We start from the raw sequence: 13,434 nt of genomic DNA on the forward strand, positions 1-13,434 counted from the left end.
AGGGTGAAGCAACAGCCCTGAGGCAGGGAGAACTAGGCAACATACAGAAGAGAACAGCTGGCCAAGGAAATAACCAAGCCAGACAGATGACATTCATTTAACCTATGTTTTTCACTCCCTAACTATGTTCCAAACTTGGTGGAACACATAAGCATCCCTGGGTATTTGTAGAAAAACTTGGGGAAGGGAACTCTATAAAAGATAGGTCTTCTTTTTTTTTTAAGATGGAGTCTTGCTCTGTCACCCAGGCTCCCAGGCTGGAATGCAGTGGCGCGATCTTGGCTCACTGCAACCTCCGCCTCCCAAGTTCAAGCAACGATTCTCGTGCCTCAGCCCCCTAAGTAGCTGGGACTACAGGTATGCACCACCACGCCTGGCTAATTTTTGTATTTTTGGTAGAGATGGGGGTTTCACCATGTTGGTCAGGCTGGTCTCGAACTTCTGACCTCAAATGATCCACCCGTCTGGGCCTCCCAAAGTGCTGGGATTACAGGTGTAAGCCACTGTGCCTGGCCTAAAGACAGGCCTTCCTACAGGTCAAGGAAGCTTGACTAATTGTTATTAGGGATTAAATTGAAAAACTGTCCCTGAAGACAAAGAGGTCAGGACCATCTAAGACTCAAAAGTCCAATAATTACAGTTGAAGGTTTTGCCTTCAACAGTGTTCATCCCACTATCTCCTGGCTCCCATGATTTCTGAGGAGAAATGAGCTGTTAATCTGATCAAAGATCCTTTGAACAAGATAAGTTGCTCATCTCTTGCTGCTTTCAAGATTCTTTGTCATTTGACACTTTGATTATGAAATATCTAGGTGTGGATCTCTGATATTCATCCTCATTGGAGTTCACTGAGCTTCCTGAGTGGGTAGGTTACTGTTTTTCATCAGCTTGTGGCCATTCTTTCTGACCCTTTCTCTCCTCTCCTTCTGGGACTCTCATCATGCATATGTTGATTTGTGTGACGGTGCACCATGGGTCTCTGAGGCTGTTAATTTTCCTTCATTCTTTTTTCATTAGCCTGAAAAATCTCAAGGTACCATCTTCAAGCTTGCTGATTTTTTTCTGCCTGCTCAAATCTGCTGTTCAGCCTCTAGTGAATTTTTCATGTCAGTAACTACACAGTTCAACTCCAGAATTTCTGGGTTTTTTTTTTTTTTTTTGAGACTGAGTCTTGCTCTGTCGCCCAGGCTGGAGTACAGTGATGCGATCTCAGCTCACTGCAATCTCCACCTCCCAGGTTCAAGCGATTCTCCTGCCTCAGCTTCCTGAGTAGCTGGGACTACAGGTGCGTGCCACCACACTCAGCTAATTTTTTGTATTTTTAGTAGACGGGGTTTCACTGTGTTAGCCAGGATGGTCTCGATCTCCCGACCTCGTGATCCACCTGCCTTGGCCTCCCTCTATTTGGTGAGACACTCTTCTCACATTTTCCTTAAGTTCTTTAGACATATTTAAAATAGTTGATTTAACATCATTGTCTATGAAGTCCAACATCTAGGCTGGAAAAGACTGTGTCTTTCCTGTGTATGAACCATACTTTCTTGTTTCTTTGCATGCCTCATAACTTTTTGTTGAAAACAAGAATAACTTTTTTCTGCGATTTTTCCTGAATAAATGTGTCTTAGATTGTTGCAAGCCTTTGGTTAATTTCTCGAGTTCTGAAAAAGTTGGTTTTAATCATTTTTGCCAGTTTTCTCATTCCTTTAAATGGAGGAACAGCATTTATGAAGTCCTCACTCCACCACTCCCCAGCAATCTATATCTCATATGGCATTTAGAAAGAGGTTTTCATCCCCCAAAACAATTTTTTGGAAAAGAGGGGTAAAAGAGTCAAACTCTGATATTTAAGTACCTAGTACTCGACCGTAAGCCCCAAGTAGTGTTATGAATTGCACCCTTCTCTAATTAGATTTTTTAAATTGATAACTTAAAATTAAAACATACTATAAAGAAAAAAATACTATATAGAAAATTTTTTAAACACATAATTTTGTAACTCCAGCAACCTGAACAAATTGTTGGTATAGCATTCCAAAATAACAAAAAATGAGATATTATACATTCTGTTTTATAATATATATTTTTTGTGTAAAGGCATCATAGCTCTCGTCCTGTGGTAATAAATTTAGAGTGACAGCTTGATTAGGATACATGAGCTATTTTTAAAGGCTACATCATATGACACAGAACAGACTTCATATGTAGCAATCATTTTCTGATGTACGTTTTGGTGATTTCCCATTTTCTGCTATCACCTCATATGTTTGCATGCCTGTCCCATGATACCACAGGTTACATTTCTAGAACTGGAATTGCTGTGTTAAATGACTTGACGTTTTAGGTTTCATCTTCTCTGCACCCCCCAGTCATTTAATACCGGCCCTAGGGTGAAGCACATTTTCCCTCCTCTTTGAGAGCAGAGTCGTCACTCAGTGACATCACTGCCTTCGTTTACTATATGGTCAGCCCTCTGTATCTGTGGGTTCCACATCCACTCATTCAACCAACTGGGGATCAAAAATATTCGAAAAAGCAAAATAAAAAATGACAATACAACAATAAAAAATAATACAAATAAAAACAATACAGTATAAGAACTATTTACATGGCATTTACATTGGATTGGGTATTTTAAGTTATCCAGAGATGATTTAAAGTACACAAGACGATATGCATAGGTTATATGCAAATACTATGCCATTTTCTATCAAGCACTTGAGCATCTTGGAGGATTTTGGCATCCATAGGGGGGGGTCTTGGAACCAGTCCCCAGGGGAGAGCAAGAAACAACTGTGCTATGAAATACTGTATCTCACAGTGCTCCTTTACCACCTTAAAGGGGAACACAGCCACAGGTGAGGACAGACTGTACTTAAAACTCCTGCAGAGGCTGGACACAGTGGTTCACGCCTGTAATCCTAATACTTTGGGAGGCCAAGGCGGGTGGATCACCTGAGGTCAGGAGTTTGAGACCAGTCTGACCAATACGGAGAAACCCCGTCTCTACTAAAAATACAAAATTAGCCAGGTGTGGTGGCGCATGCCTGTAATCCCAGCTACTCGGAAGGCTGAGGCAGGAGAATCACTTGAACCCGGGAGGCAGAGGTTGCAACAAGCCGAGATCGTGCCATTGCACTCCAGTCTGGGCAACAAGAGCAAAACTCCGTCTCAAAAAAAAAAAAAAAACAAAAACAAAAACAAGAAAAAACAAAAAAAAACCAACTCCTGCAGAGACACATGAGAAAGAATGAAATTGGACCCTTACCTGACACCATATCCATGACCTAAACATAAGACCTAAAATGACAAAACTCTTGGAAAAAACATAGGGGAAAAGCTTTATGATATTAGATTTAACAATGATTTCTTGGATATAACACCAAAGGCAGGCACAGGCAACAAAAAGCAAAGATAGACAAGTTGGACTTCAAGAAAATGTAAAAATTTTGTGCATCAAAAGACATTATCATGGGGTAAAAAGGCAATCCACAGTATGGAAGAAAATATTTACAAATCATGTATCTGATAAGGGATTAATATCGAGAATACATAGAAAGTTCCCAAAACTTTTTTTTTTTTTTTTGAGACAGGGTCTCACTCTGTTGTCCAGGCTGGAATGCAGTCATACAATCTCGACTCACTGCAGCCTCAACTTCTCATGCTCAAGTGATCCTCCCACTTCAGTCTCCCTGGTAGTTGGGACCACACCCGGCCCCTCTGCCCATTTTGAATCAGGTGGTTTTTGTGTGTGTGTGTTGAATTTTGGGAGTTTGCCAGGTGCAGTGGCTCATGTCTGTAATCCCAGCACTTTGGGAGGCTGAAGCAGGCAGATCACTTGAGTTCAGGAGTTCAAGACCAGCCTGGGCATCATGGTGAAACGCTGTCTCCACAAAAAATACAAAAACTACAGCTACAAAATACAAAATACAAAAAAATACAGCTACAAGGGAGGCTGAGGTGGGAGGATCACTGCAGCCCAGGAGGTCGAGGCTGCAGTGAGCCAAGACTGTGCCACTGTACTCCAGCCTGGGCAACAGAACAAGACCCTGTCTCAAAATAAATAAATAAATAATAAAAATTTAAAAAGGCAAAGGACTTGAACAGACATTTCCCCAAAGAAGACAGAAGATATACAAATGGCCAATAAGCACATCACAAGATGCTCAAGGCCAGGCACAGTGGCTCACGCCTGTAATCCCAGTACTTTGGGAGGCTGAGGCAGGTGGTCACTTGAGGTCAGGAGTTCGAGACCGGCCTGGCTAACACGTCTCTACTAAAAATACAAAAATTAGCCAGGCATGGTGGTGCATGTTTACAATCCAAGCTACTTGGGAGGCTGAGGCAAGAGGATAGCTTGAACCCAGGAGGCAGAGGTTGCAGTGAGCTGAGATGGTGCCACTGTACTCCAGCCTGGGCAACAGAGCAAGCAAGACTCCATCTAAAAAAAAAAAAAAAAAAGGGTGCTCAACATCACTAATCATTAAGGAAATGCAAATCCAAACTACAATGAGATATCACCTCATACCCATTGGGATGGCTACTATCAAAACAACAAAGTGTTGGTGAGGATGTGGAAAAACTGGAACCCTCGTGCACTGTTAATGGAAATGTAAAATGCTGTAGCTGATGTGGAAAATAGCATAGCAGGCTCTTGAGAAATTAAAAATAGAATTGCCATTGACCCAGCAATCAGGTATATATCCAAAAGAACTGAAAGCAAAGTCTCAAAGAGATATTTGTACACCCATATTCATGGAAGCATTATTCATAATAGCTCAAACATGGAACCAAGCCAAGTGTCCACAGATATATGAATGGATAAGTAAAATCCATACAATGGAATATCATTCAGCCTTTTTTTTTTTTGAGGCGGAGTCTTGCTCTGTCGCCCAGGCTGGAGTGCAGTGGCGCCATCTCGGCTCACTGCAAGCTCCGCCTCCCGGGTTCACACCATTCTGCTGCCTCAACCTTCCGAGTAGCTGAGACTACAGGTGCCCGCCACCATGCCCAGCTAATTTTTTGTATTTTTTAGTAGAGACGGGGTTTCACCGTGTTAGCCAGGATGGTATCGATCTCCTGACCTCGTGATCTGCCTGCCTCGGCCTCCCAAAGCGCTAGGATTACAGGTGTGAGCCATCGTGCCCAGCCCCCATCATTCAGCCTTAAAAAGAAATTCTCGGCCAGGCGCAGTGGCTCACGCCTGTAATCCCAACACTTTGGGAGGCTTAGGCGGGCAGATCACCTGAACTCGGGAGTTTGAGATCAGCCTGACCAACATGGGGAAACCCCATCTCTAATAAAAATATAAAATTAGCCGGGTGTGGTGGCACATGCCTGTAATCCCAACTACTCGGGAGGCTGAGGCAGGAGAGTCGCTTGAACTTGGGAGGCGGAGGTTGTAGTGAGCCGAGATCGCACCATTGCACTCCAGCCTGGGCAACAAGAGTGAAACTCCATCTCAAAAAAAAAAAAAAATGCTGGGCGCGGTGGCTCATGCCTGTAATCCCAGCACTTTGGGAGGCCGAGGTGGGCGGATCACGAAGTCAGGAGATCGAGACCATCCTGGCTAACACGGTGAAACCCCGTCTCTACTAAATATACAAAAAAAATTAGCCGGGCATGGTGGCAGGCGCCTGTAGTCCCAGCTCCTCGGGAGGCTGAGGCAGGAGAATGGTGTGAACCCAGGAGGTGGAGCTTGCAGTGAGCCGAGATCGCACCACTGCACTCCAGCCTGGGCGACAGAGCGAGACTCCATCTCAAAAAAAAAAAAAAAAAAAAGAAAGAAAGAAATTCTGACACATGCTACAACATGGATGAACCTTGAGGACATTATGCTATGTGAAATAAGCCAGTCACAAAAAGACAAATACCGTATGATTCCATTTATATGAGGTGCCTAGAGCAGTCCAATTCAGAGACAGAAAGTAGAATGGTGGGTGCCAGGGGCTTGGGTGAGTGGAGAATGAGGAGTCAGGATTTAAGGGTTATAGAGCTTCAGTTTTACAAGATGAAAAAAAGTTTGCAGATAGTGGTGATGGTTGCTCAATATAAATATACTTAATACCACTGAACTGTACACTGGAAAATGGTTAAGAAAGTTTCGGCTGGGTGCGATGGCTCACACCTGTAATCCCAGCACTTTGGGAGGCCGAGGCGGGCGGATCACCTGAAGTCGGGAGTTTGAGATCATCCTGACCAACATGGAGAAAACCTGTCTCTACTAAAAAGAAATACAAAATTAGCTGGGTGTGGTGGCGGGCGTCTGTAGTCCCAGCTACTCGGGAGGCTGAGGCAGGAGAATTGCTTGAACCCGGGAGGCGGAGGTTGCGGTGAGCCAAGATCATGCCATCACACTCCAGCCTGGGCAACAAGAGCGAAACTCCATCTCAAAAAAAAAAAAAAGTAAGTTTAATATCAGGTGTACATAATACATGTGTTATATGGACATCCCCTCAAAATTCACATGTTCAACCTAACTCCCAATACAATCGTATTAAGAGGTGGGGCCTTGAGGAGGTTGTCATGAGGGTCCTGTTCTATGAGTAGGATTAGCATCCTAATAAAAGAGGTCGAGCTGGCCATGGTGGCTGGCGCCTATAATCCCAGCTAGTCAGGAGGCTGAGGTGGGAAGATGTTGAGCCCAGGAGTCGGAGGAAAAAAAAAAAAAGGGGTCACGGTCAAAAGGAGCTGCCTTGTCCCTTCCACCCTGTGAGGACGCAGCCTGAAGACAGCGTGATTTGTGAGGAACAAGCCCTCACCAGATACCGAATCTGCTGCTGCCTTGATCTTGGACTTCTCAGCTTCCAAAACTGTTAAGAAATAAACTTCTCGGCCGGGTGCGGTGGCTCACGCCTGTAATCCCAGCACTTTGGGAGGCCGAGGCCCGGATCATGAGGATCATGAGGTCAGGAGATTGAGACCATCCTGGCTAACACGATGGAACCCCGTCTCTACTAAAAATGCAAAACAAAAAAAAAAATTTGCCGGGCGTGGTGGCAGGCGCCTGTAGTCCCCCAGCTACTTGGGAGGCTGAGGCAGGAGAATGGCATGAACCCAGGAAGCAGCGGAGCTTGTGGTGAGCAGAGATCGTGCCACTGCTCTCCAGCCTGGGCTACAGAGCAAGACTCCGGCTCAAAAAAAAAAGAAATTTCTCAACATGGTGAAACCCCGTTTCTACTAAAAAACGCAAAAATTAGCCGGGCGTCGTGGCAGGCGCGTGTATTCCCAGCTAATATAGAGGCTGAGGCAGAGAATCTCTTGAACCCAGGAGACGGAGGTTGCAGTGAGCCACTGCCCTCCAGCCTGAGTGATAATAGCGAAACTGTCTCAAAAAAAAAAAAAAGAAAAGAAAAAAAGGCCGGGCACAGTGGCTCACGCCTGTAATCCCAGCACTTTGGGAGCCCGAGGCGGGCGGAACACAAGGTCAGGAGATCGAGACCATCCTGGCTAACACGGTGAAACTCCGTCTCCAATAAAAATACAAAAAATTAGCCGGGTGTGATTGTGGGCGCCTGTAGTCCCAGCTACTTGGGAGGCTGAGGCAAGAGAATGGCGTGAACTCAGGAGGAGGAGCTTGCAGTGAGCCGAGATCGCACCACTGCACTCCAGCCTGGGTGACAGAGCAAGACTCCGTCTCAGAAAAAACAACTTCAGGCCGGCCGCAATGGCTCACACCTATAATCCCAGCACTTTGGGAGGCCAAGGCAGGTGGATCACTTGAGGTCAGGAGTTCGAGACCAGCCTGCCCAACATGGTGAAAGCCCATCTCTACTAAGAGTACAAAAATTAGCTGGGCATGGTGGCACACACCTATAATCCCAGCTACTCAGGAGTCTGAGGCAGGAGAATCGCTTGAACCTGGGAGGCAGGGGTTGCAGTGAGCCGAGATTGCACCACTGCATCCATCCTGGGTGACACAGCAAGACTCTGTCTCAAAAAATAAATAAATAAAAATAATAAATAAATAAATTTCTATTGTTTATAAATTACCTAGAATAAGGTTATTTTGTTATAGCAGCCCAAAGGGATGAAGACAATGTATTTTGCCACAATTTTTTAAAATGGGGGACGAAAAACTCTTGCAGCGCAAAAACCTAAGTCAGCCTCCTGCCAATTTCTCCCCCAAATGTCCTTTTCTTGTCACTCTACAAACCTCTGCTCTTACTCACATTGGGCCACATGTGCATCAGACATCAAAGGAGAGGTCAAACTGCATTAATAATTCTCAACCAGGTCCACTCACCACCTACAAGCTTCCTGGGGCCATACCCAGTGACCAGGACAGGAATGCAATTCTGCATCTAGTTATCATCCAAGACGCAGATTTCTAACAAGAATTTGATGGCAATGGGCTCTCCAAAGATTGGTAGCTCTCCACCGGGAGGTTAGGGAGAGGCCAAAATTCTCACCATTTCCAGGGGGGTGAACTGAAGAACATGAAAAAGGTGGCACTGGTTCCAGATGCTATAATTTATTGGTAACCAGGCGTGATCAGAAAGCAAGAACTCTTAAGTACCACCCTCTCTTTCTCTTTATTTGAAAAGGTTTAAGAGATGGAAGGAAATGCCAGACATGGACTCAGAAGACTGGGACTCAAATTCTAGCCCTGGTGGGTCAGACATGATTTTACTAGTCCTTGGTCAGAGAAAGCCTTGGGAGATACAGAGAATCTAAAGAATCTAAACTGTATCTATTTTGTATTTAGTTCCACCTATTTTTGTGGCCATACTGCATAACAAAAAGGAAGCCTTAAATAGATTAACTGAATTAAAATGGTTTTGGGGGGGGGTCGGAACTGCAGAGTTACATGAGATGAGAAGAGGAAGACATTAGTAATGTGATACTTCTATTTGAGGCACATGGGCTGTGAGACCATCCCCATTTGGAGGCAAAATGGTGGCAGTGGAGCAGGCTCTGCTTAGCAGTTAGATTCAAAGTCCAGTTTCATCCCTGCCAGGGGTCTCTTTAATTATAAAGAAAATGTCATCCAGTTGAGAAAGAAAGGCCAAAAGTTAATTAGAAAAATAATTTACTATACTTTAAAATCATGTATTTAATTCCTTATTAGGTAAGCTTCTCTAATTCCAGGAAAATATTAGATTAAATATAGACAAGGCTAGGAAAATAAAAACCATAGTATTTATATTTTTGTGTTAAGAAATCTGTGTGTTATCTGTTACTTTATGTACTCTAAGAGAATATGGTCTGTTTAGAATAACAAATCAGTCTTGAGATTCCAATTAAAACATGTAACTGAGGCCAGGCGTGGTGACTCACATCTGTAACCACATGATTTTGGGAGGCTGAGGCAGGTGGATCGCATGATAGCAGTTTGAGACCAGCCCTGGCAACACAGTGAAATCCCACCTCTACAAAGAAAATTTTTTAAAAGGCCAGGTGCAGTGGCTCATGCCTGTAATCCCAGCACTTTGGGAGACCAAGGCGGGCAGATCACAAGGTCGGGAGTTCGAGATCAGCCTGGCCAATATGGTGAAACCCCGTCTCTACTAAAAATACAAAAATTAGCTGGGCCACGCCTGTAATCCCAGCTACTCGGGAGGCTGAGGCAGAAGAATTGCTTGAACCCAGCAGGCAGAGGTTGCAAGTAGGCCAAGATCATGAAACCGCATTCCAGCCTAGGCAACAGAGTGAGACTCCATCTCAAAAAAAAAAAATTTTTTTTAAATCAGCCAGGCATGACGTGCATGCCATGGTCCCAGCTACTCAAGAGGCTGAGATGGGAGGATCGCTTGAGCATGGGAGGTCGAGGCTGCAGTGAGCCACGATCGCATCAGTGCAAGCCAGCGTGGGGCACAGAGCAAGACCCTGTCTCAAAACAAAAAACATGTAACTGAGTAGTTAGTTTAGACGTGTGATTTTACATAGAAATTTTACTAAGTTTAAAATCAGTACTGGCAGATGACAAACACATGACAAGATGCTCAACATCATTATCATTAGGAAAATTCAAATTGAAACCATGAGATACCACCATATACCTTTTTAAATGGCTAAAATTTAAAAGACTAACCAGAGCCAGTGTTGGGGAGGATGAAGAGAAACTGGAACTCTCATACACAGCTGGTAGGAATGTAAAATACTACAACCATGTCAGAAAATTTGGCAGTTCAAGTTAAACATACATACAGCTACCACAGGATCCAGCCACTCCACTCCTAGACATTTACCCAAGAGAAAAGGAAATATATGTTCACACAAAGACTTATACACAAATGTTCACAGCAGCTTTATTTGTAAATGCCAAAAAGTAGAAGCACCTGAGATGACCAACAAAGGTGACTGGATAAACTGTAATACCCATATAATGAAATCAGCAAAAAAAAAAAAAGCTGGGTGCGGTGGCTCATGCCTGTAATTCCAGCACTTTGGGAGGCCGAGGCGGGAGGATCACAAGGTCAGGAGATCAAGACCATTCTGGCTAACGCAGTGAAACCCCGTCTCTACTAAAAATACAAAAACAAAATTAGCTGGGTGTGGTGGTGGGTGCCTGTAGTCCCAGCTACTCGGGAGGTTGAGGCGGAGCTTGCAGTGAGCCGAGATCGTGCCACTGCACTCCAGCCTGGGCGACAGAGCAAGACTCAGTCTCAAAAAAAAAAAAAAAAGAACTGACCAGGAACAGTGGCTCATGCCTGTAACCCCAGCACTTTGGGAGGCCAAGGTGGAAAGTGGGAAGGACTGCTTGAGTTCAGGAGTTCAAGACAAGCCTAAGGGCCAGGTGCGGTAGCTCACGCAGGTAATCCCAACACTTTTCGAGGCTGAGGTGGGGTGGATCATTTGAGGTCAGGAGTTGAGACCAGCCTGGCCAACATGGTGAAACCCCCTCTCTACTAAAAATACAAAAATTAGCTGGGCGTGGTGGTGGGCGCCTCTAGTCCCAGCTACTTGGGAGGCTAAGGCAGAAGAATCGCTTGAACCCGGGAGGCAGAGGTTGCAGTGAGCCGAGATCATGCCACTGCACTCCAGCCTGGGCGACAGAGTGAGACTCCGTCTCAAAAAAAAAAAAAAAGCCTAAGCAACATACCGAGATCTCATCTGTACTAAAGATAGATAGATAGATAGATAGATAGATAGATAGATAGATAGATAGATAGATAGATTAGATAGATAGATAGATAGATATGCCAGGCGTAGTGGCACACACCTGTAGTTCCAGCTACTCAGTGAGATGGGAGATCACTTGAGCCCAGATCAAGGCTGCAGTGAACTATGATCACGCCGCTATATTCCAGCTTGGGTGACAGAGCAAGACTCTGTCTTAAAAAAAAAAAAGAAGGAAATGAACTATCAATACAAGCAACAACATGGATATATCTCAACATAATTATGCTGAGTAAAAGAAGGCAGAGAAAAAAGAATATATGCTGTATGAGTCAATTTATGTGAAATTCCAGAAAATGGAAACTAACCTATAGTAACAGAAAGCAGTTCCATGGTTTCTTGAAGAGTGCGGAGGCAGAGGGAGGAATTCCAAAGGTGATGAATGTGTTCACTCTCTGGACTGCAGTGATGGTTTCACAAGGGTACACATATGTTAAAACTTACCAAACTGTATACTTTAAATATGTGCAACTTATTATATCTCAGTAATACTCCAATAAAGCTGTTGTAAAAACTAAAATGTATCACGCCTGTAATCCCAGCACTTTGGGAGGCCAAGGCGGGCTGATTGCTTGAGCTCAGGAGTTCGAGATGAGCCTGGGCAATGTGGTGAAACCCCGTCTCCACAAAAAATACAAAAATTAGCCGGGTGTGGTGGCTTGAACCTGTAGTCCCAGCTACTCAGGAGTCTGAAAAGGGAAGATCACCTGAGCCTAGGAGGTAGAGGTTGCAGTGAGCTGAGACTGTGCCACTGTACTCCAGCCTGAGTGACAGAATCAGACCGTCTCAAAATAAACAAAAATAAATAAACAAAACATAAAACGGTATAGGAAAGTTTAAGAAAAGTGTAATATTCAGCTTCATTTATTAGATTTACAAGAGTCATTTAGGTATTAGAGGTTTTTTTTAATCAGAAAAATGGAAAAATTATTATTATTTATTATTATTATTATTTTTTTGAGATGGAGTCTTGCTGTGTCGCCAGGCTGGAGTGCAGTGGCATAATCTCAGCTCACTGCAACCTCCGCCTCCCGGGTTCAAGCGATTCTCCTGCCTCAGCCTCCCAAGTAGCTGGGATTACAGGCGCGTGACCACCACACCCAGCTAATTTTTGTATTTTTAGTAGCGACAGGGTTTCACCATGTTGGCCAGGATGGTCTCGATCTCTTGACCTCGTGATCTGCCCGCCTTGGCCTCCCAAAGTGCTAGGATTACAGGCGTGAGCCACCCACCATGCCCAGCCAGAAGAATTATTAAAATAGTTAACGGAAGTTGAATATAATTTATAAGTTCAATTGAAACATTTCAGAAGTTTCATCAAATTTGCAAATGGGACCAAGCATTAATCAAAAAGCCCCCTAAGGCCAGGGGCGGCGGCTCACGCCTGTAATCCCAGCACTTTGGGAGGCCGAGGCGGGCAGATCACTTGAGTCAGGAGTTCGAGAGCAGCCTGACCAACATGAAGAAACCCCGCCTCTACTAAAAATACAAATTAGCCAGCATGGTGGCGGGCGCCTGTAATCCCAGCTACTCAGGAGGCTGAGGCAGAAGAATCGCTTGAACCAGGAGGCGGAGGTTGCAGTGAGCCAAGATCGCGACAGAGCGAGACTCCATTGCAAAAAAAATAAATAAATAAAAGCCCCCTGAAAGTGACTGTTAAAATGTCCTAGAATCGTAAATAGATCAGAAAGATTTATAGGCTACACTTATAAGCTAAACTTAAAAGACTGGCCCTTAAAATAACTAGGTTTCTGAATTCATAATTTTAACAAATTGAAAATCAATTGTTTTCGACCAAAGTAATTTCTGAATAATCTTTGCATTACACAAAAATCCAGGGGTAGGAGTGGGTGTGGCATCCAAACCTCCCTCAGACATGCCACGCACCAGTCACCCGAAACTCACCAAGTCGCTTAGTCTCTAGTCTCTCTGAACCTCTGGTTCCTCACCCATTGCAAGAGACAAATATTTTCCAGAATAAATAATATACTTATTATTAATGATTTAATATTAATACATTTCACATTGATACACAGCATGTACATGAGAAGAGGCTCCACAGCAGCATAAAGTGATGTGCAAACGTAATAAATGGGCAGCATGTGTCACTTCATAGTAACTGCAGCGCTCAGTGACAGACAAGAGAAAGGTGACACACATCCCCAGAGACTAAGTATGACTCAGCATGGCCAGGTCGTGGAATTTTCCCAAAGCCTCGTTGTGATGTCATGGTGGATGTCGTCAGGAAAGGAGCTGCCACAGAAGCAGTCAGGCCCTTCCACACACAGGCAGTGGAAATGTACTCCCAGCTGTCCC

General features: G+C 44.3%; 1 protein-coding gene across 5 annotated transcripts in view; it reads right to left on the reverse strand.

The window, feature by feature from the left end:
• PC (pyruvate carboxylase) overlaps positions 1-13,434 on the reverse strand; it is a 112,133-nt gene that overhangs the window by 90,617 nt on the left and 8,082 nt on the right. The gene's annotated exons all lie outside the window — the stretch shown is intronic.

The sequence above is a fragment of the Pan troglodytes genome, chromosome 9, assembly GCF_028858775.2.
Source record: "Pan troglodytes isolate AG18354 chromosome 9, NHGRI_mPanTro3-v2.0_pri, whole genome shotgun sequence".
NCBI classification, from domain to species: Eukaryota; Metazoa; Chordata; class Mammalia; order Primates; family Hominidae; genus Pan; species Pan troglodytes.